Raw genomic sequence first — 22,505 nt, 5'->3', positions numbered from 1 at the left:
GCGGGCATGGGAATAGCAAAACGGTGAGGCAGAATTTTCCTTCTTAAGTGGGTCAGTTGATGAACCATTCAAGTCTGTTTATAATCATCCAAATGTTCTAAGGCATGAGGGTGTAACACAGTGTTAGGTGGACTTTAATCTTGGAAGAAAATGTCAGAAGGAATCTTCCCTGCTCTGCTTCCTTGAGGTGAGGAGAGGATTGCTGGATGGACTCTGGGAGAAGAAATGAGAACCTCTTCATCCTTTAGTAAAGGTATGGAACACTTGGGTATAATAAAAATGAGCACTAGGGAGGGAGTCAGAGTATCTGAATTCCAGCGCCGATGCCACTATGAACTAGCTGTTGGACCTTGGGCAACAGATCTCTGAATAAGTTTCCTTCTTGAGAAGATTAATCTAGAATAGCGTTTTCCAAAGTGTGACAAAATGTTAATTGGAGTTATCTGGAAAACTGCTGTCCGTGGTCAAATGAGGTAGGCAGATATTGGGTTATATACACCTAAATATCTTTCATTAGAGGCAAGCCTCTTGAGTTCTTTATATGGAGCCTCTGAATATGGAGAGCAGCAGTATTTCCCAAACTTACTTCATCGTGGAACACTTTTTGCAAGGACCGTCTCAAAAGATTAATGCTCCATGGAACTTACTCTGGGAAATGTAGATGCTTTTTAAGGCTATCTACTTTTAGCACAATATCATCCACATATGAAAGTTAAATCAGGAATATCCAGAAATCTACCTATATAAAAAACTTAAATTAAAAAAATGAAGTTAATACTATTTTTAATTTGTTGCTGTTTTAATTTGATAAAATCTGTTTTTCAAAATAACCTTTTGATCTAATTTCAAAGTCGATGCACTTGTATTGTAGAATTTGATTTGAAAAATAAAAAAGAGCACAAAATGTACAATTATTAAGAGAGTCACAACTGTGAATATTTTCATGGAGATCCTTCTAGAATTCAAAGTATTTCCTAAATTAACTATTATTTTTTAAAAAGATTTATTTATTTATTTATCTTAGAGAGAGAGAGCATGTGTGCGTGCATGGGATGGGGAGATGCAGAGGGGGAGGAAGAGAGAATCCCAAGCGGACTCTCCTCTGAACTCGGAGCCCTATGTGGGGCTTGATCCCAAGACCCTGAGATCATGACCTCAGCTGAAATCAAGAGCCGGATGTTTAACCAACTGAGCCACCCAGGTGCCCCAAATTAACTATTATTTTTATCATTAAGGCAAATTTTTAATTTCCCATTTAGCAGGTCTCCTGTTCTAGTTTGCATATGGCCCCATTTTTATAAGGACCTTCAAATATAAAATTTTTCTGATACAAGATGGAATATTGAACCTTAAAAATATTCTAAAATGAAAGATAGTAATAAACTACAAAGAAGAAAATTACCTTCATCTTTACAGTCAGATATATTATTCTTATTAAATTATTCTAAGGCTGAATTCTTCTTATATCCGAATATTCCCCAACAGTGGCATCTAATTTATTTGTATATTTATACCCTACCTTATTACAAACATAATTTATGGTGACTGTCTAAGTGTCTTTAAATTGACTCCAAGAATTAAAATTCATTGGCTTGAAGATATTGAGAACCCATAGCATCTTAAATATCTCTGAGGGTTGGAGATGATCACCTTCATTTTATAGATTCATCAGAATAGCAGGGTTAATCATAATACCTGAATAATTGTTTTCACATTGGGTGCTTTTATTGAAAAGGCTAGAACGAATTCTAGATTTTGTTTCTAACACTGCCTAGAAAAAATGAGGGATACACAAAATGACCTCCGGGTGGCCTTCCAACTTGTTATGAATCCTTGCATTAGAAAAACAAGTTTTTCAAGAAAGAGATAATGGTGATTTTTTTCCCCCTTAAAATATGTTTTTCGCCCTTAAAATTGTGCAGTCAGTATTTTTGGAGAAGCCTCACTTACAAAGTCACATTAGTGATATTTAAGGGACAAATCACAGGCTTCTATGGTTAAGGGATAACGAGAAGATTGTATAATGCCAGTCTTCCTCTGCCAGCAGCGGGTACTTTGATTGTAAATATCAAAATCTATTTTCCCTTATTAGTCTTAAAAAAATAACACTGAATCTAAGAATTAGAGATAGTAATAGTTCAGATGGTTTGCCATGCGCTGAGAACCCCAGATAGCTTAAGTATGAATGATCAGGCTCTCATTGTAAGGACTTTTATTTTTAATAATTGATGACGAGTATGTATTGCTGCCACTGTTTCCCACTTAATTACTTTTCTTTCTGATCAAGCACGTTAATGAAAAGAGACCTAATAAATCATGTGCAAAAACAGTAAAGCACTTAATTAACACGTGTTTCCCTGATTGATGGTGATAGAAAACCACAGTAGCACTGAGTAGGCTCACAAGGGCACCTTCAACAGACATGGTATCTTGCACAAACATACAGCTGAGAACATAATCCATGAACTCTATTCTTGTTTAAGAACTAGCCATGACAACCACAGATCACAGTGTTATTACAATCTTCCTTCTTCTCTCTGACTGAGAGGCTCTATGCTCCCGGCTTGGGGGATGTAAACAATACATGGGAAACATAAACCAACAAATGCCGGGGTAGACTATTTCTAATACCAAGAGCCAACATTTACCGAATACTTAACTGTGTTCCAGGTTCTCTGCTATGTGTTTTAAAAGACTGACTTATTTAACTCTTCAACACTGCACTTAGCTAGTGATCATTACTGTCTTCATTTTCTAAGGAGAAAACCTGATACGTATAGATGGTAAGCCATGGTCCAAGTTGCTCAGCTAATGAGTAAGGTAATCTGGTCAGCCTCACTCCATAGCCCCGTTTGATTGGCTGGAAGATGTTTTTCCCATGTGTTTCCAGCAAATTTGAAATTCTGTGGGAGAATCACAAACTACTATAGATATCCCCGGAATGGGATCGCGTGAGAACAAACAAGGGTTGAGATAACTGGGTTTCATACACACACAATGAAAAAGTAGATCATATTGCATGGCTAAAACACAGCTACATCTTAATTTTGATTGTGTGAGAAAGGTAGATCAGGGCTAGAAGCGAGGGTTATTTTTTCTTCTTCATCCTGTATTCCCATTTTTTGTGTAATGTGGTTTTGCTGCTTTTAAAACGAGACCCAGTGGAAGCCAATAAATAAATCCGTCTTCTCTCTACCTCCCTCAAGAATGGACAGGTCCCACATCACCTTAATCTGATGTCTCTCCAGAATGGATGAACAAATCAGCTTCGCTGTTTAAAGAGGTCACCTCTGTTCCCAAATCACCTTTCAGCTCTGCAATCAAGTTTGCTGATGGCTGAACAACACTTCCCACCCCCTACCGAGGATCCCTGGCTGGCCAGTCTGCTGCTGAAAGATATTTATGAAGACCTTCATCATCCCCTGCTTCCAGATCCTTTCCCAGAATACCAGGGATGGTAGGATAAAGAAACCATTGCTAATCCTGCATAGCATCTCTTTTATGGATGGCTGCTAGGTGCATTTGGTTAAATGAGACAAGCTGGCATTGTTCTGAACTCAGAGATTCCCATGAAGAAAGGGACTGATTCATTCTCTGCGCCATCACACCTCAAATTTGAGGACCTTTAGACCAGGTGCATTGTTTGTTTGTTAGGGGGTATGAAGGGAAGGCTAATATACTGAGTATCTCAGTTCTGCTAAGTACTCACATACAAGAAGGCAGAGAGTAGAGCTCCAGCAGGTGAAGTGAACCGGGGGAATCACAAAGGATGCTCAGGACCCAGAACCATTCCTTTGGACCGTGGAGAGAGGCAGAGAGCATCAGGTGTGTCCTAGAGTCAGAAAAAAAAAAAAGTTCTAATAGATGAAAGGACCACAGAAAAAATTTCAAAAATGCTGTAGGGAAATTGGTACGGAGATTGGTGGAGAGAAGTACTCCTCCCTGCCTGACCCTTTTCTTGCCAAGAGATTCCAAAGTAACAACTGGAAGATTTTTTTCCTTCCCCACGGGAACACACACATTTAATTTCATTATAAAATCAAGGGAAAGGAAAGATCCCCTTACATATGGAGTGCAAAGTACTTCTGTGTAAAGGACAATCAGGGTCTGGTTTAAAAAGAAAAACAATTGAACAAGAGCTCCTCATGAGTTGTTGTTCAATACATATAAAGTTTCAGTTGTGCAAGATGAGTAAGTGCTAGAGATCTATTGTACGACATGGTGCCTCGAGTCAACATGGTATTGTGCACTTAAAAATTGCTGAAAACGGTAGATCTCATGTTAAGGGTTCTTGCCACCCACCCACAAAAGACAAGGACACTTTCAGAGGTGATGGATATGTCCATTAGCTTGATTGTGGTGATAGTATCACGGGTATATGCATATGGTATATGTCGGAACTTACCGAATTGTATATAGTAAACATGTATATTTGTTTTGTATATCAATTATACCTCAATAAAGCTCTCAAGGAAAAAAAAAGAAAACCAAGTCATCCTCGAAGGCATTGAGATGTTTACAAATTAAGTTTCCATTACTGCAGCAGTTCTTAGTTTTTTGGGGGAGGTAGCGAGGGTAAAGATATCTTTAGGGATCTGATGAAGCTAGTGAACCCTCTCCAAGGATAAAAGCACATACATTCATACACATGAACTGTTGCACGTAATCCCAATGGTTCTGCATCCCAGCTCTGGCCTATCCATGGGGCTCATTAAAGAACACCAGCGTTGTTCCAGGTTTCCTCCCTTCCCCAGTAGGTGCTGCCCTTGTGCTGTGAGCATCTCTGTGTCTTGTCATCATCGATGCACCCAATTCATCTTTAATTCAACAGCTGTCCACTCCCTCTTCAGAATGAGAAACCAGCCTGCTTGGACTTCATTTCTGCACACAGGGGACTATGAAGGCATATGATTTTCCTTTTTCTGTGATCGATATAGGTATTGGTTGATATCATGAAAGGAAACTGTTTCAGAATCTAAAAGGAAAGGGAAAACTTTCCAAATCGAAGAAAATATGGAAGAGAGATTCCAAATTCTTCCCGTTATGTTTGACGGCATAAGAAGTAGGCAGTGGGGGGAATTTGTTATTGGAGCTTGACTGGCTGTTTCCTGCTGCTCTGTTATGTAGGAACACATTTTAAGAATGGTTTTGCACAAGATCCAGATTGGTAACGAAATATAGAAATAATTATATCTTCTCAATATGTATGCCTTTCTTACATAACTAAAAAAATATTAAAAAAATGGCCCAAAGCAATCCTTCGTCCTAAGAGGCCACGTGTGGACAATGACTACGGTAATTATGACAGCCAATCGGGACTTGTTGTGAGCTGTACAACCCACTATGCGTTGACTGAGTATGATCTCATCGTTAAACCATCCAATTTCCCAACTCACTAGGCTCTTCTCAAGTCATTGCTTTCTCTCATGTATGGCCAATCAAATCCAGCCACTCCACAAGGCTGGGATTTACTGGTGGTTGCCTTGCAGCCTGTACAGCTTAACCTGGCTTGAGTTACTTTGCATCTCAGGCTGCCATGTGTAATGGTGCAGCTTGTGCCCTCCACAGATTTCTGGGCTTGGGGGGCTTGAGTAGCACTGAACTCCAATCAGAGCTTACTAAGTGCCTCATTAACCTTCATTACATACCCACAGACCTCAGACCTTAGTGGCTTAAAACAATAACCATTTTTTTTTCCTGCTCATGGTTATTATAGGTTGGGTCTCTGGATTGGGCTCAGTTGGATGGTTCTTCTAAGTTTGACTGAGCTTGGCTAGCTAGCTTTTTCATCTATAGTCAGCTGCTAGGTGGGCTGGAGCTGGCTGGTTTAGGATGGCCTCAGCTGGGATGGCTGGGATGACCGAGACCCCTCCCCAACAGAATCCCATCAGCCATCTGGCTACCCTGGGCTTGTTTGCATGGTAAGAAAGGTTACTGAGAGCAGCAGGAGGACAAATCCCAAAGTATAAACCTTTTTCGAGGCTCTGCTTGCATCAGGTTTGCTGATATCCCATTGGCCAAATTGTCTTAATGACAGTCCAGAAGCAGTGTGGGAGTGCAATACCAAAGACTATGGATAAGAGAGAATAATTTATGACCCTCATTATAATCTACACCACAGAGCTATGGCACTGGCCTGAGCCTACATTAGTGGGGAGGAAGGGGCAACTTTTTCTAGATGTGACTTTAGGTGTGTCTTTTCCTAATTCATTTGCCCAGAGCGGGTGCCTCTTTTTACAACCCACAAAGGTACCATATGGGCTAGCTGAGGCTCTAGACTGGCCCAATATATGTTCTATCTTATTAACTAGATGTACATGGCAAATACTATCCCCACGGATATTTTACCCTTTTTCTTTTTTGTAGACTCTCCAAACCAGGCAGGCCCAACAATAAAGACCATCTCTTAAAGTATTTTTTAGGTCTTTAAGGGAAGAATCCATGTCCAATTCAAATTTGTAAACTCCATAGTCTTTAGCTTAGCATTAATTTGGGCTCAAAAATATTTAATCTGAATTTTCACATTTTTATCATTCATATCAGTTACAATCTGGACCCTAGACACATGGTATTCAAAATGTATCTGCAGACCACCTGAATCAGAATCACCTGGAGCCCTTGTTAAAATGCAGATTCCTGGGGCGGAGCAAGATGGCGGAGGAGCAGGAGACCTGGATTTCATCTGCTCTCAGGAATTCAGCTGGATAGGGATCAAACCCTTCTGAACACCTACGAACTCAACAGGAGACCCAAGAAGAGAGTAGCAACAACTCTCTGAACAGAGAAGCGACCACTTTCTGGAAGGTAGGACGTGTGGAGAAGTGAATCCGAGGCGATATTCGGGAGGATAGACGGCGGGGGAGGGGCCCCCCATCGGCCGCTTCTGGCAAGTGCTAGAGCCGTGGAGCACAAAATCAGAACTTTTAGAAGTCGGCTCCGCGGAGGGACGTCGCTCCAGTGGCTAAGCGGGGGGGGTGGAACCCTTGCGGGACAGTGTGGTCTCAGGACCCTCGGGGTCACAGAAAGACCGGGGGCGCCTGAGTGCAACACAGCTCCCAGGGATCGGAGCGGGGAAGCTGGCTGCAGAGACGGAGCCGAGGCGCGGGCTCTCAGCTCAGGGTTACCATAAACTGTGATCCGCGGCCCAGTCGGGCCACTGCACCTCCAGCAGGGACCCAACAAGCGGCAGAGCCGGGGAGACTCCCCTTCCTCCCCCGGGAGGAGCGGTGTGGGAGCGCACCGTGGGGATCTGCTGGGTTTGGAGACTCCACACGGGGTCAGGTGCCAGAGACAGAAACGCTCGGTCACAGGCCGGGTGAGCACGGAGTGCGGCCGGAGACCGGGGACACGGGCGTGATTGACTGCTTTTCTCTGGGGGCGCACTGAGGAGCGGGGCCCTGAGTTCTCGGCTCCTCCGGTGCGGAGATTGGGAGGCCACCATTTTCACCCTGGTCCTCCAAAGCTGGACCGAGAGCTTGCAGGGAACAAAAGCTCCCGAGAGCAAACCCGACCAGATTGCTTAGCCCGGACCGACAAGGGCGGGGCAATTCCGCCTCCGGCAAAGACATTTGGGAACCACGGCAACAAGCCCCTCCCCCAGAAGATCAGCATGAATAGCCAGCCAAGACCAAGTTTACCGATCAAGGAGAACGGGAGAACTCCAGCGCTAGGGGAATACTGCACATAGAATTCATGGCGTTTTCCCCATGATTCTTTAGTCTTTCAAAGTTTTTTCTTTTAATTTTCCTTTTTTCCTTTTCTTTTTTGAATTTTTCTTTTTCCCTTTTTCAACCAACATCTTATCAATCCCTTTTTTAAAAATCTTTTTTTTTCATTTTTAGAGTCATATTCTATCCCTTCATAAATGTTAACCTTATTTTTCATATATATATATATATACACATAAGTTGTTCTCTCTTTAAAATTTTGGGATACAGTTTCTTCTAACAGACCAAAATATACCCTAAATCTCTAGTGTATGGCTTTGTTCTAGTCTCCTGCCTGATTGTATTCTCTCCCTTTTTTAAAAAATTTCTCTTCTTTCTTTTTTCAACCAACTTATCAGTTCCTTTTGTAAAATCTTTTATACTTTTCATCTGTACAGTAATATTCCATACCTTCATCGTATTTACCCTTATTTTTGTACATATAGAAGCTTTTCTTTCTTTAAAATTTTGGGAGGCAGTTTCTTCTAACAGACCAAAACATGCCCCAAATCTAGTGTGTGGCACTGTTCTATTCACCAGCCTAATCATATTTGATCATATTCTTTTTTTTATCTTTTTCTTTTTCTTTTTTTTTTCTCTTTTCTTTCTTTTACCCCAGTTTCAGGTCTCTTCTGATTTGTTTAGTGTATATTTTTCGGGGGTCATTGTTACCCTGTTAGCATTTTGTTCTCTCATTCATCTATTCGCCTCTGGACAAAATGACAAGACAGAAAAAATCACTCAGAAAAAGAACAAGAGGCAGTACCGACTGCCAGGGACCTAATCAATATGGACATTAGTAAGATGTTGGAACTAGAGTTCAGAATGACGATTTTAAAGATACTAGCTGGGCTTGAAAAAAGCATGGAAGATATTAGAGAAACCCTTTCTGGAGAAATAAAAGAACTAAAATCTAACCAAGTTGAAATCAAAAAGGCTATTAATGAGGTGCAATAAAAAATGGAGGCTCTGACTGCTAGGATAAATAAGGCAGAAGAGAGAATTAGTGATATAGAAGACCAAATGATGGAAAATAAAGAGGCTGAGGAAAAGAGAGATAAACAACTACAGGATCACGAGGGCAGAATTTGAGAGATAAGTGATACCATAAGACGAAACAATATTAGAATAATTGGGATCCTAGAAGAAGAAGAAAGAGAGAGAGGGGCACAAGGTATATTGGAGCAAATTATAGCAGAGAACTTTCCTAATTTGGGGAAGGAAGGAGGCATCAAAATCCAGGAGGCACAGAGAACCCCCCTCAAAATCAATAAAAATAGGTCAACACTCCGACATCTAATAGTAAAACTTACAAGTCTCAGGGACAAAGAGAAAATCCTGAAAGCAGCTCGGGAGAAGAGATCTGTAACCTACAATGGTAGAAACATTAGATTGGCAACAGACCTATCCACAGAGACCTGGCAGGCCAGAAAGGACTGGCTTGATATATTGAGCACTAAATGAGAAAAATATGCAGCCAAGAATACTATAGCCAGCTAGGCTGTCATTGAAAATAGAAGGAGAGATAAAAAGCTTCCAGGACAAACAAAAACTAAAGGAATTTGCAAACACATAACCAGCCCTACAAGAAATATTGAAAGGGGTCCTCTAAGCAAAGAGAGAGCCTAAAAGTAACATAGACCAGAAAGGAATGCAGACAATATACAGTAACAGTCACCTTACAGGCAATACAATGGCACTAAAGTCATATTTTTCAATAGTTACCCTGAATGTAAATGGGCTAAATGCCCCAATCAAAAGACACAGGCTATCAGATTGGATAAAAAAAAAAACAAGACCCATCGATATGCTGTCTGCAAGAGACTCATTTTAGACCCAAAGAAACCCCCAGATTGAAAGTGAGGGGGTGGAAAACCACTTACCATGCTAATGGACACCAAAAGAAAGCTGGGGTGGCAATCCTTATATCAGACAAATTAGATTTTAAACCAAAGACTATAATAAGACATGAGGAAGGACACTATATCACTTTAAGGGTCTATCCAACAAGAAGATCTCACAATTGTAAATATCTATGCCCCGAACATAGCAGCCAATTATATAAGCCAATTAATAACAAAAGCAAAGAAACACATTGACAACAATACAATAATAGTAGGGGACTTTAACAACCCCCCTCACTGAAATGGACAGATCATCTAAGCAAAAGATCAACAAGGAAATAAAGACTTTAAATGACACACTGGACCAAATGCACTCCACAGATATATTCAGAACACTCCATCCCAAAGCAACAGAATACACATTCTTCTCTAGTTCCCATGGAACATTCTCCAGAATAGATCACATCCTAGGTCACAAATCAGGTCTCAACCGGTACCAAAATATTGGGATCATTCCCTGCATATTTTCAGACCACAGTGCTTTGAAACTAGAACTCAATCACAAGAGGAAAGTCGGAAAGAACTCAAATACATGGAGGCTAAAGAGCATCCTACTAAAGAATGAATGGGTCAACCAGGAAATTAAAGAAGAATTAAAAAAATTCATAGAAACCAATGAAAATGAAAACACAACTGTTCAAAATCTTAGGGATACAGCAAAGGCAGCCCTGAGAGGAAAGTATATAGCAATACAAGCCTTTCTCAAGAAACAAGAAAGGTCTCAAATACACAACCTAACCCTACACCTAAAGGAGCTGGAAAAAGAACAGCAAATAAAGCCTAAACCCAGCAGGAGAACAGAAATAATAAAGATCAGAGCAGAAATCAATGAAATAGAAACCAAAGGAACAGTAGAACAGATCAACGAAACTAGGAGCTGGTTCTCAAAAAGAATTAACAAGATTGATAAACCCCTGGCCAGACTTATCAAAAAGAAAAGAGAAATGACCCAAATCAACAAAATCATGAATGAAAGAGGAGAGATCCCAACTAACACCAAAGAAATACAAACAATTATAAGAACATATTATGAGCAACTCTATGCCAGCAGTCTAGATAATCTGGAAGAAATGGATGCATTCCTAGAGATGTATAAACTACCAAAACTGAACCAGGAGGAAATAGAAAACCTGAACAGATCTATAACCACTAAGGAAATTGAAGCAGTCATCAAAAGTCTCCGAAGAAACAAGAGCCCAGGGCCAGATGGCTTCCCAGGGGAATTCTATCAAACATTTCAAGAAGAATTTATACCTATTCTTCCGAAACTGTTCCAAAAAATAGAAATGGAAGGAAGACTTCCAAATTCGTTTTATGAAGCCACGATTACCTTGATCCCAAAACTAGACAAAGACCCCATCAAAAAGGAGAATTACAGACCAATATCCCTGAGGAACATGGATGCAAAAATTCTCACCAAAATACTAGCCAATAGGATCCAACAGTACATGAAAAGGATTATTCACCACGACCAAGTGGGATTTATCCCAGGGTTGCAAGCTTGGTTAAACATCTGCAAATCAATCAATGTGATACATTAATAAAAGAAAGAACAAGAATCATATGATCCTCTCAATAGATGCAGAGAAAGCATTTGACAAAGTACAGCATCCTTTCTTGATCAAAACTCTTCAGAGTATAGGGATGAAGGGTACATACCTCAATATCATAAAAGCCATCTATGAAAAACCCACAGCAAATATCATTCTCAATGGGGAAAAACTGAGAGCTTTCCCCCCAAGGTCAGGAACACGGCAGGGATAGCCACTATCACCACTGCTGTTCAACATAGTACTAGAAGTCGTAGTCACAGCAATCAGACAACAAAAAGAAATCAAAGGCATCCGAATTGGCAAAGAGGAAGTCAAACTCTCACTCTTTGCAGATGATATGATACTTTAAGTGGAAAACCCAAATACTCCACCCCAAAACTGCTAGAACTCATACAGGAATTCAGTAAAGTGGCAGGATATAAAATCAATGCACAGAAATCAGTGGCATTCCTATACACCAACAACAAGACAGAAGAAAGAGAAATTAAGGAGTTGACCCCATTTACAATTGCACCCAAAACCATAAGATACCTAGGAATAAATCTAACCAAAGAGGCAAAGAATCTGTACTCAGAAAAGTATAAAATACTCATGAAAGATATTGAGGAAGACACAAAGAAATGGAAAAACGTTCCATGCTCATGGATTGGAAGAACAAACATTGTGAAGATGTCAATGCCACCTAGAGGAATCTACACAATTAATGCAATCCCTATCAAAATACCATCAACCTTTTTCAAAGAAATGGAACTAATAATCCTAAAATTTGTATGGAACCAGAAAAGACCCTGAATAGCCAGAGGAATGTTGAAAAAGAAAAGCAAAGCCAGTGGCTTCACAATTCCAGACTTCAAGCTCTATTACAAAGCTATGATCATCAAGACAGTATGGTACTGGCACAAAAACAGACACATAGATCAATGGAACATAATAGAGAGCCCAGAAATGGACCCTCAACTCTATGGTCAACTCATCTTTGACAAAGCAGGAAAGAATGTCCAATGGGAAAAAGACAGTCTCTTCAAGAAATGGTGTTGGGAAAATTGGACAGCCCCATGCAGAAGAATGAAACTGGACCATTTTCTTACACCACATACAAAAATAGACTCCAAATGGTTGAAAGACCTAAACCTGAGACAGGAGTCCATCCAAATCCTAAAGGAGAACACAGGCAGCAACCTCTTCGACCTCAGCCGCAGCAACTTCTTCCTAGAAACATCGCCAAAGGCAAGGGAAGCAAGGGCAAAAATGAACTATAGAGACTTCTTCAAGATAAAACCCTTTTTCACAGCAAAAGAGTCAACAAAACCAAAAGACAACCGACAGAATGGGAGAAGATATTTGCAAATGATATATCAGATAAAGGGCTAGTATCCAAAATCTATAAAGAACTTATCAAACTCAACACCCAAAGAACAAATAATCCAATCAAGAAATGGGCAGAAGACATGAACAGACATTTTTCCAAAGAAGACATCCAAATGGCCAACAGACACATGAAAAAGTGCTCAACATCGCTTGGCATCAGGGAAATCCAAATCAAAACCTCAATGAGATACCACCTCACACCAGTCAGAATGGCTAAAATTAACAAGTCGGGAAAGGACAGATGTTGGCTGGGATGCGGAGAAAGGGGAACCCTCCTACACTGTTGGTGGGGATGCAAGCTGGTGCAGCCACTCTGGAAAACAGTATGGAGGTTCCTCAAAAAGTTGAAATAGAGCTACCATCCAACCCAGCAATTGCACTACTGGGTATTTACCCCAAAGATACAAATGTAGGGATCCGAAGGGGTACGTGCACCCCAATGTTTATAGCAGCAATGTCCACGATAGCCAAACTATGGAAAGAGCCAAGATGTCCATCGACAGATGAATGGATAAAGAAGTGGTATGTATACACACACACACACACACAATGGAATATTATGCAGCCATCAAAAGGAATGAAATCTTGCCATTTGCAACAATGTGGATGGAACTGGAGGGTGTTATGCTGAGTGAAATAAGTCAATCAGAGAAAGACATGTATCATATGACCCCACTGATATGAGGGATTCTTAATGTCAGGAAACAAACTGAGGGTTGCTGGAGTGATGGGGGGTGGGAGGGATGGGGTGGCTGGGTGATAGACATTGGGGAGGGTATGTGCTATGGTGAGTGCTGTGAATTGTGTAAGACTGTTGAATCACAGACTTGTACCTCTGAAAAAAATAATACATTATATGTTAAAAAAAAGAAGATAGTAGGAAGGGTAAAATGAAGGGGGAGAAATTGGAGGGGGAGATGAACCATGAGAGACTATGGAGTCTTAGAAACAAACTGAGGGTTCTAGAGGGGAGGGGGGTGGGGGGATGGGTTAGCCTGGTGATGGGTATTAAAGAGGGCATGTACTGAATGGAGCATTGGGTGTTATATGCAAACAATTAATCATGGAACACTACATCAAAAACCAATGATGTCATGTATGGTGATTAACATAACAATAAAACTTTAAAAAACAGAATAAGAAAATGCAGATTCCTGGGTCCGACCTTAGGTCTAATGTGCCCAAATCTGCTTGCGGCTGGGAAATTTACCTTTAACACACCTGAGTACTGCTTATGTACATTAAAATTTAAGAATCACCGTCTTAGAGAAGCAGATTTTGCAATGGTTTGAACTCTATTCAAGGTAATAAATAATTTTTACATTCTAATTACACACACACACATCCATACATATCCACAGACAGAGACGGATGACTGAAAAAAAAGATTTTGTGGTGAAAATACCCTAAGTACCATAGCTCTTTTCTAATCTATTTAAGTTTCCGAAATGTTGATCAGTGAGTCAGATATATTTCGTGACCCAATAATGTGTGATGACCTGGCTTTTGATAAACGCAGGTCTAGGGAAGATGCTCATAGGACCTTTATTTGAACATTTTTTTCTTCTCCCATATATACATGGCAAATATATAATGCTTCTTTTTCTATGCTCATAAATTCCTTTAAATATCCATTCCCCTATGCCAGTGGTTCTCAAATTTTGGCATGCATCAGAATCACCTGGAATGCTTGTTAAATCACAACTTTCTGAGTCCCACCCCCAAGAGTTCCTGATTCAGCAAGACTGGGGAGAGGCCAAAAATGTGTACTTCTGGGGCGCCTGGGTGGCTCAGTCGTTAAGCGTCTGCCTTCGGCTCGGGTCACGGCCCCAGGGTCCTGGGATCGAGCCCCGCATCGGGCTCCCCGCTCAGCGGGAAGCCTGCTTCTCCCTCTGCCACTCCCCCTGCTTGTGTTCTCTCTCTCGCCGTGTCTCTCCCTGTCAAAGAAATAAATAAAATCTTAAAAAAATGTGCATTTCTTTTTTTTAAATTTTTTTAAATTTTATTTTATTATGTTCTGTTAGTCACCGTACAATACATCATTAGTTTTTGATGTGGTGCTCCATGATCCAAAAAATGTGCATTTTTAACAAGTTTCCAGACTGATCCTTCTTCTCGAGGGACCCATTTTGAGAATCACTGCCCTATATATTCCAGTCTCTTTGATTTGCTCCACAAACCATTAGAAATCCCCAAGTTTCCTGGCTGATTTTTATTACCATTTTCTAACCACATTTGCACAATTTCTTGATTTTTTCTTTTATTACTGCTTTCCACCTACATTTGCTTTTGCTGGTTTCCACGCAGACTTAGCTTGCATTGTGTAATGAACATATTGGATTCAGCTGGCATTTCCCTAAAGCCTGCCAAAAGCACTCCAACCATTGTCTTACTGGCATGTTTCCGACTCTGATTCTGAAACTGTTCTTTTCATTCCTCTGTTTCTTCAGAAAGCACGAAGGTGGCTCAAGTCCCAGTATAGTGGTGCTGTTTGTTCTGTAAAGTCTCAGAGATGGCAGATCAGCCCCTCAAGGATGTCATTCTGACGCTATTAATCATTTCTTCCTCCAAGGGCCTGCTAGATCTCAGCCTGAGTCTACTGGCCTGGGTTTACTATGGTGCCTCATGCTATTGGAAACTCACTACCACAAGCAGAGAGTGAAACATTTTTAGAAATTTCATATGTTTGGCGGGAATTGGACAAAACAGCAAGCTATTAGAGCGCCTTGTCTTCTCCCAATACAGAAAAGTGGATTTTGTTCTAGCCATTGTATCCGTTTTTTTTTGGCTGTGAACAAAGAGGAAGGGGGACACAGATAAGTCTAGATCTCCCCGCCCCCCGCCAATTCTGAATTACCCGTGGTAAGAATGGACCAGCTTTGAATGTTTTAATACAGGGGATAAGGGACTCATTCCCGTCTGAGAACCCAGCATTCTGGCCCCACCGTAGGCCACTGTCCTCTCTTGGTCATGATAAGCTGATTAACACCTATGTCATGAATGCTTCGAGGGAAAGATATTTGGGAATCTGATGTCATCATGTGATTTCTCTCCCTCACTTGTCACCCAGATAGTCCTCAGGGCCAGAATGGTGCTATGGTACTCATGGCAGTTGACCCTAACATCTCCCTGTAAACTTTCCTAGGTAAAAATTCTTTCTCCTATATTCTACGATCTGTTTATCTGGGAAGAGGGATGGGATCTCTGAGTTCTCTTGCAGGGCTTTGAGCAGATTTTAGGTTCTTTTCTGAGAAATATTTGGACTCTGCCCAGGTCCATCTGAGGCCCATTTCCATTAAAGGTAGGATGACTTTTCATCTAAGCCAAAATATAAGTCATGTTCCTTAATTTTCAAAAAAGATGTTTCAACTGGGGCGCCTGGGTGGCTCAGTTGAGCGGCCAGCTGTTGATTTCAGCTCAGGTCATGATGTCAGGGTTGTGAGATCAAGGCCCAAGTCAGACTCTGTGCTCGGGGTCTGCTTGAGGATTCTCTCTCCCTCTACCTCTGCCCCTCCCCCTACTCATGCTCTCTCTCTCTCTCTCAAAAAATTAAAAAAATAAAAAAATAATAAAAAAGATGTTTCAACTTTCCACACAGTCATCTGAAAGCAAAAGCACTGGAAAAGCTTATTTTTGAACTGATAAGTAGCTTTCGCCAAAATCATGGCTGGGAAGGGGTTATACTTGCAAGAGATGTTCTAGATTACCCACCAATAATAGGATCTCTTACTTCTAGCCTTGTGTTCAGTGCTAGAACCCCTAATAGCAATGCATTCAATAATACCTTGGCTGCAGTAGAATTTTCTTCAGGAACTCACTCTACTCCCACCCAAAAGGTAAGAGCAGTCCCTCTGGCAACCGTTTTCTGTGATATGGCCTTGGCTTCCTACACACACTTGATTGGTCCAGACTTGGATGTGTGATCTAGATGATCTAGACTGTATGAAGTAGAGAACCTTCACTGAAAATTTGGAATTAGGATTGAAATTCTAGTTTCCATCAGGACTGCTTTTTTAAAGGGAGGAAATATAAACCCATGAGGGGTGGTACAATCCTGCTTTTCACCATGTGGATTGGAGACCAGAGAAGCCCAGGAGGAGGAGAGAGATGCAGAAATTTCGAGAAGAAGAGAAAGAAATGAAGATGATACAGAGATGAGAAATGGAAAGAGTGCAGTTGGTCTTCCAAGCCCTTCACTCTAAGGTATTCCCAAGGCCTTTGGGATCCATGTTATTATATCTTAATAATAAGTGGTAGCTTTTTCGCTTATACTAGTTTGGGTCCACTTGAGTCCATTTCTGTTATACACAGTCAAAGGAGTTGTAAATAGGACTAATGCCTTCTCTGAACTACTATCTAATGCTATCTCTCAGCTTAAATCGGAATCCTTACAGAAAAGACGTCTGCATTCTGTATAGAGACATGGTTGAAGTAGCCCCCTTTGTATTACTAGTTAGGTGAAAAATAGCTACACAGACTTACATCTTTGTGTGAGTGTATTTTTGAGTGCATATTATGTCACATTTTCTCCATGAAAATGTTTAACTTCTTGTAAGTCATTTGACAAATGTTTATTGAGCACCTACTGTGTTTCCAACATTATTGTAAGACCTGGTTTTTAAAAAATGGCAATTTTTTTTCTATCAGGTGTTGACAGTTTTATAATTGATAATGTTTCCCTAATTATCTTGACTTCCAGGGAGCTCCCAGCTAAATTTACATGTCAGTTATGGTGACCATTTTGTTTCATTATTTTATTACTGTTATGCTTTATAGTCTCACTTTTTTAAATATTTTTTTTAAATTAAAAAAAAATTTTATTATGTTATGTTAGTCACCATACAATACATCATTAGTTTTTGATGTAGTGATCCACGATTCATTGTTTTCATATAACACCCAGTGCTCCATGCAGTACGTGCCCTCCTTAATACCTATCACCAGGCTAACCCATCCTCCCTCCCCCTCCCTTCTAAAACCCTCAGTTTGTTTCTCAGAGTCCATAGTCTCTCATGATTCATCTCTCCCTCTGATTTCCCTCCCTTCATTTTTCCCTTCCTTCTCCTAAATATGATTCTTAACCACAATTTAAATTCCTTTTTACTGGGGTGCCTGGGTGGCTCAGTCGGTTGAGCATCGAACTCTCAGTTTCAGCTCAGGTCCTGATCTCATTGGTGATGAGACTGAGCCCTGTGTCAGGCTCCGTGCTCAGCGGGGAGTCTGCTTGAGATTCTCTCTCCCACCCCTCCCACTTGCACACTCTCTCAAATAAATAATCTTTAAAAAAAATGCCTTTTTACTAGCCTGGATTCACATGTCTATGCATTTTTATTTTAAGTTGACTCCCAGACTTTTGTGAGAAGTTGGGGCACAGATTATTTGGAAATCATACTAATGAAATTTTGCTCTGTTTGGGTTGGTCCTTGGAATGGAGAGGATATTAACTCCAGAGTAGAGTCATGAGATGGCCATGTTTCTTGCCACATAGATGAGGGAGGAGAGACAATCAGTCAAGACAGAGAAAGAGAGAGAGAGAGAGAACAAGAGTGAGAGAAAATAGAAATAGGCATGCAGGGAAAACAGAGAGGCAGAGTGGAGAATGTAGCACTAAAGTGGGCTTTCAACATTCACAGTTATTCTTTCATTTCTCCTCCAGAGATGTATCGGGTGCTTAGAAGGAAGTCTGCTAAGTGCTGAATATCAGAGACAGCGTTCCCTCTTAGTGTTTACATTGTCACTGAGGGATCATCATTTAAAACCCTGTTTAACTGAATCAGGTTTAATAGTGCTGATCTGGGATGTCTTGTCTTGTCTTGTCTTTTCTTTTCTTTCTTTTTTCTTTTCTTTTCTTTTCTTTTCTTTTCTTCTCTTCTCTTCTCTTCTCTTCTCTTCTCTTCTCTTCTCTTCTCTTCTCTTCTCTTTTCTTTTCTTTCTTTTTTCTTTTTCCAGACTAGTTTTCAATGGGTCTTCAGGCTTTATTTCTGATGTACGTTGTGGGATTCCACTTTTCACCCATGGGCCTAGTTAATGCGCTGGTGGCCTCTCCCAGTCTTCACTAAGCCCTAGGTATTTACCGCACACCCTAGAGCCAGGGACAAGTCAGTATCAGGCCTGCACTCGATGGTTTATCTCACTGAGGTCAATGACGAGTCATGAGACAGAGAGAAGCACTTGATATTGGCAGCTGGGCCTGCATGTGAGCTAGCAATTTAGAGTGAAAAATCCAGCTGCCCGTCCCTTGAGCTCTTTCACATTTTAACAATGGCTGTTTACTGGCAGGGGAATCGAAGCCTGTGCAGAAAGAAAGAACAGAAGATAGAAAATCACACAGCCCACATTACGAAAATTAGAGCTTTGTTTTTTCTCTTCACTACATATTCTAATATGTTGATCTGGAGAGATTTTCCCTCGCCATGTGACTGTAAATGAATTCCATGAGATCCACAAAATACACTTACCATTTCAGAGCCTGAGGAGTGATTACAATGTACGGCAAAACAACAACAACAACATACACACATATACACATACACATCCTCTTAGTGGAGGAAATTTTCTTCCAATTCAATGAAATTTGGTCGTATTTAGAAGTCATATTTTAGCCCACTCTCACATCTAAGGATGCAACATAAATATTGCTTTGGAAAGCTGAAAGACAATCAACTAAATGTTTCTATTTTATAGAACTGAATACAATTAAAATGCTTATATATACACACAATAGCAAGCAGGACTAACCATTTGGTTTAATTACACATTCCAGATTTTTTAAAAATGTGCTTTAACTCCCAATTGGCATTCTAAAATCTGAAAGTAAACTTCCTGTGATAGTGAATGGAAGGAATTCCAGAATTCGAAGAAGACTTTCTTGAGGTCCTATCAGTGATCACAAAGAATGCATATGCTCAGTGAACGCAATTATACATTAATTTAGATAAAGACTGTCCAAGGAATGATTTCCTGAAATTCAGTGTGCCTGGCTACAGTGGGCTCTGTGTTGAAAGTAGATGTACGTATGGTACGTATAATGAATTAGGTGAGATATTCTATTTACAGGCAACATCATTGCACTTTCTTTCGTCTTTGGGAACGTTCTAATCCATTCATAAGAATGTTCAGAATTACATTCTGCAAATTCTAACGCTTGAGCAATGTGGGGTGGGGGGTGTAGGGTGGGGGCAGAGAGTAAGACGTAGAGGAACTTTCATCTAAGCAAAAATCTCACCAAATTTTGTGCATATCAACTCTGGTTATAGGGCAACTGGTAAAAGTTTTCTTTCAAATGTTCTTATCATTTCTCAGAGAGATGGCAAAGATGAAGCACGTAAAAGCCAGTAAGGGATCATAGTAGAGCTCACTGATGAATGGATGTTTCTAAATATAAAGATGATATTCATAAGTATAAAACATAGAACATCTCAGCCTAGCATCTTAAAATCTGAAGTTCTAAAATTGAGCATGCCAACAGCAGAGAGGGCTTTTATGATCATCTCTATTGCCACCGCCACCACCACCATCAGCACTATCATCATTCTCATGCAGTCTTTTTTTATGTGCCAGGCATCAAGTTCAGCATTTTTTTTAAAGATTTTATTTATTGGACACAGAGAGAGAGAGAGAGAGAGAGAGAGAGCACAAGCAGGGGGAGCGGCAGGCAGAGGGAGAAGCAGGCTCCCAACAGAGCAGGGAGCCCGACATGGGGTTCGATCCCAGGACCCTGGGATCACAACCCAAGCCGAAGGCGGTTGCTTAACCAACTGAGCCACCCAGGTGCCCCTCAGCATTTTACTCTAACAGGTAATTTTATCCTCACACATACCCTCTAAGGGAGATATTATTATTAGTCCCCTTTTATAGGGGAACAAACTAAGTCGCAGAGCAGCTAACTATATACCACTAAAGTCCGAATTCCACCATCCTCCAGTTATTTGCCACCATAGAGACAGTAATCCTAAGTGTTCTTGATTTGGTATTCTTTCTAAGAAAACACATTTTAACTCTGAAGCATGCAATCCATATTTGCTAGACGGAAGGGCAACCCTCTTCCAACGTGGAGCATGAAAGAGGTATCTGAATGTGATTTAAAGATCCTTTTACTGTTCCCTGCTTGGTGAAGAAGCAGCTATTTTTATCTTATCATGACTCCTGCTTTCCAAATTTGTAAAGTGGTGCACAGACACACCAGGACACAAAATAAAAAGCTCTTTCTTCTCACCCGCCCTTTGTTAACTACAGTAAATAGTAGAGCTGATTTTCCCAGCTAGACATCAGAATGGCAGAACAACACAGAGGTTGTGACACGGATTCTGGAGCTGGACTGCCTGGATTCTTCCAGATCCTGGCTGTACCACTTGCTACGTGTGTGACTCAAAGCAGTCCCTTAATGTGACTATACCTCAATTTCATTGTCTGCAGGATGGTGATAAAAATATTCTACTTCATAGGGTGGTGGCAAAGATTAAATGAGATGCTACGTGTAACATACTTAGGACTGTGTGATAAAAGTTGACTTGTATTATCTGGCTATGACATTCACCACTTTCTCACTACTCAACTGTCCCCTGGAGGTCATCACTGGCTTTCGCTGGCTCTGAAATGATTGGCTTCTAACTCTGTCTCCCCATGATAATAAACTCCTTAATGGTGGGGGCCATTCATTATCTCTTGATACTTCCTGCTGTCTGGCACAATTGCCTTTTTATGGGTAAGAACTCCATACTGTATCACCGCATTAAAAAAGTGTGGGTGACAGAAAAGACCTTTTATTTTGGACCTTGGTCTATCTTTACACTAGTTTTACAAATTTCAAAAGCTGGAGTCGTGACAATATAAAAATAGCTGCCATACTCGACTAATGAACCAGATGGAAAAGGATCTTCAAATCACATTAAAGTATCTCTTACGTACTTTGCATTACCTGAAAGGAAGGGTTATACTTTAACCCAGTTAATAATGTTTGCTGTTGGTTAGTGCCTTGTATTTTCTTTTTGGTCTTTTCTTTCTCTCTTTTTTTTTAGAGAAGGAAAAGGAAAGGGGGAGGGAGGAGCAGAGGGAGAGAGAGAATCTTAAGCAGGCTCCATGCCCATGCCCAGCGCAGAGAGGATGCAGGGCTCAATCTCATGACCCCGAGATCATGACCTGAGCGGAAATCAAGAGTTGGATGCTTAACCCACTGAGCCACCCAGGCGCCCTGTATTTTCTTGTTTATCTTAAAAGAACACCAAGTTAAGAACACTTAATGTTACTGACCTTGCACTAGGAATGAATCCACCTGGACGGATAGCAGAATTAGGGCATAACTGTGTGAGTCCTCAGGGATATGACTGAAGTTAGGTAAGAAGGTAGAGTGGCACAGAGGGGTGACGTTCTTGGACAAATCTTTTGATTAAACATCTGTTATAAACCCAAGAATGGACAAAGTATAATTTCTGTAGCAACAACACAGAATAATTTGGTGTTGAGAATGTTAATCTGAAAAACAAGTGCCTGGTACTAGCTCTGGAGACTGAGATGTGTGGGGAAACAGTGTCATGTTGGTGATGGGGTCTGTCGTCTCTGAAAGTCACATGATCAATAAGGTCATATCAAGCCATCCATCTAGAGGGGTTGATGGAATTAAAACAACATTTGGAAAGTATTTCACTGGTCATCAGCAGCAGAAAATAACAGTCATCTTGGTAAATACCTAAGCTTTCTTCCAAGGGGCTCAAAGGTTCTATTTATACCCAGATAACGTAGAAATCTCAAAGCTCTCTACGGTAAATATTCACCCCTAGGCTCATGCTAAAATAGCACTTGGTCTTAAAAAAAAATTGTGCTCCTAAAAGCCACATCGTTACAGCTACTCTTGTTTACTCTGATCACTTCCCAAAGGGGCATCACTGTTCATGCCTATCAGTTATCTAAGAATCAAGCCTTATAGACATCACCCTTTCATCTCCAGTGTATTATCAGGCAAGCATCACCCAGGGTCA

This window comes from Callorhinus ursinus, unplaced genomic scaffold (assembly GCF_003265705.2).
Source record: "Callorhinus ursinus isolate GAN/ISIS: 27379988/994484 unplaced genomic scaffold, GSC_fseal_2.0 scaffold16, whole genome shotgun sequence".
Classification (NCBI taxonomy): domain Eukaryota; kingdom Metazoa; phylum Chordata; class Mammalia; order Carnivora; family Otariidae; genus Callorhinus; species Callorhinus ursinus.
This window is presented reverse-complemented; position numbering follows the sequence as displayed.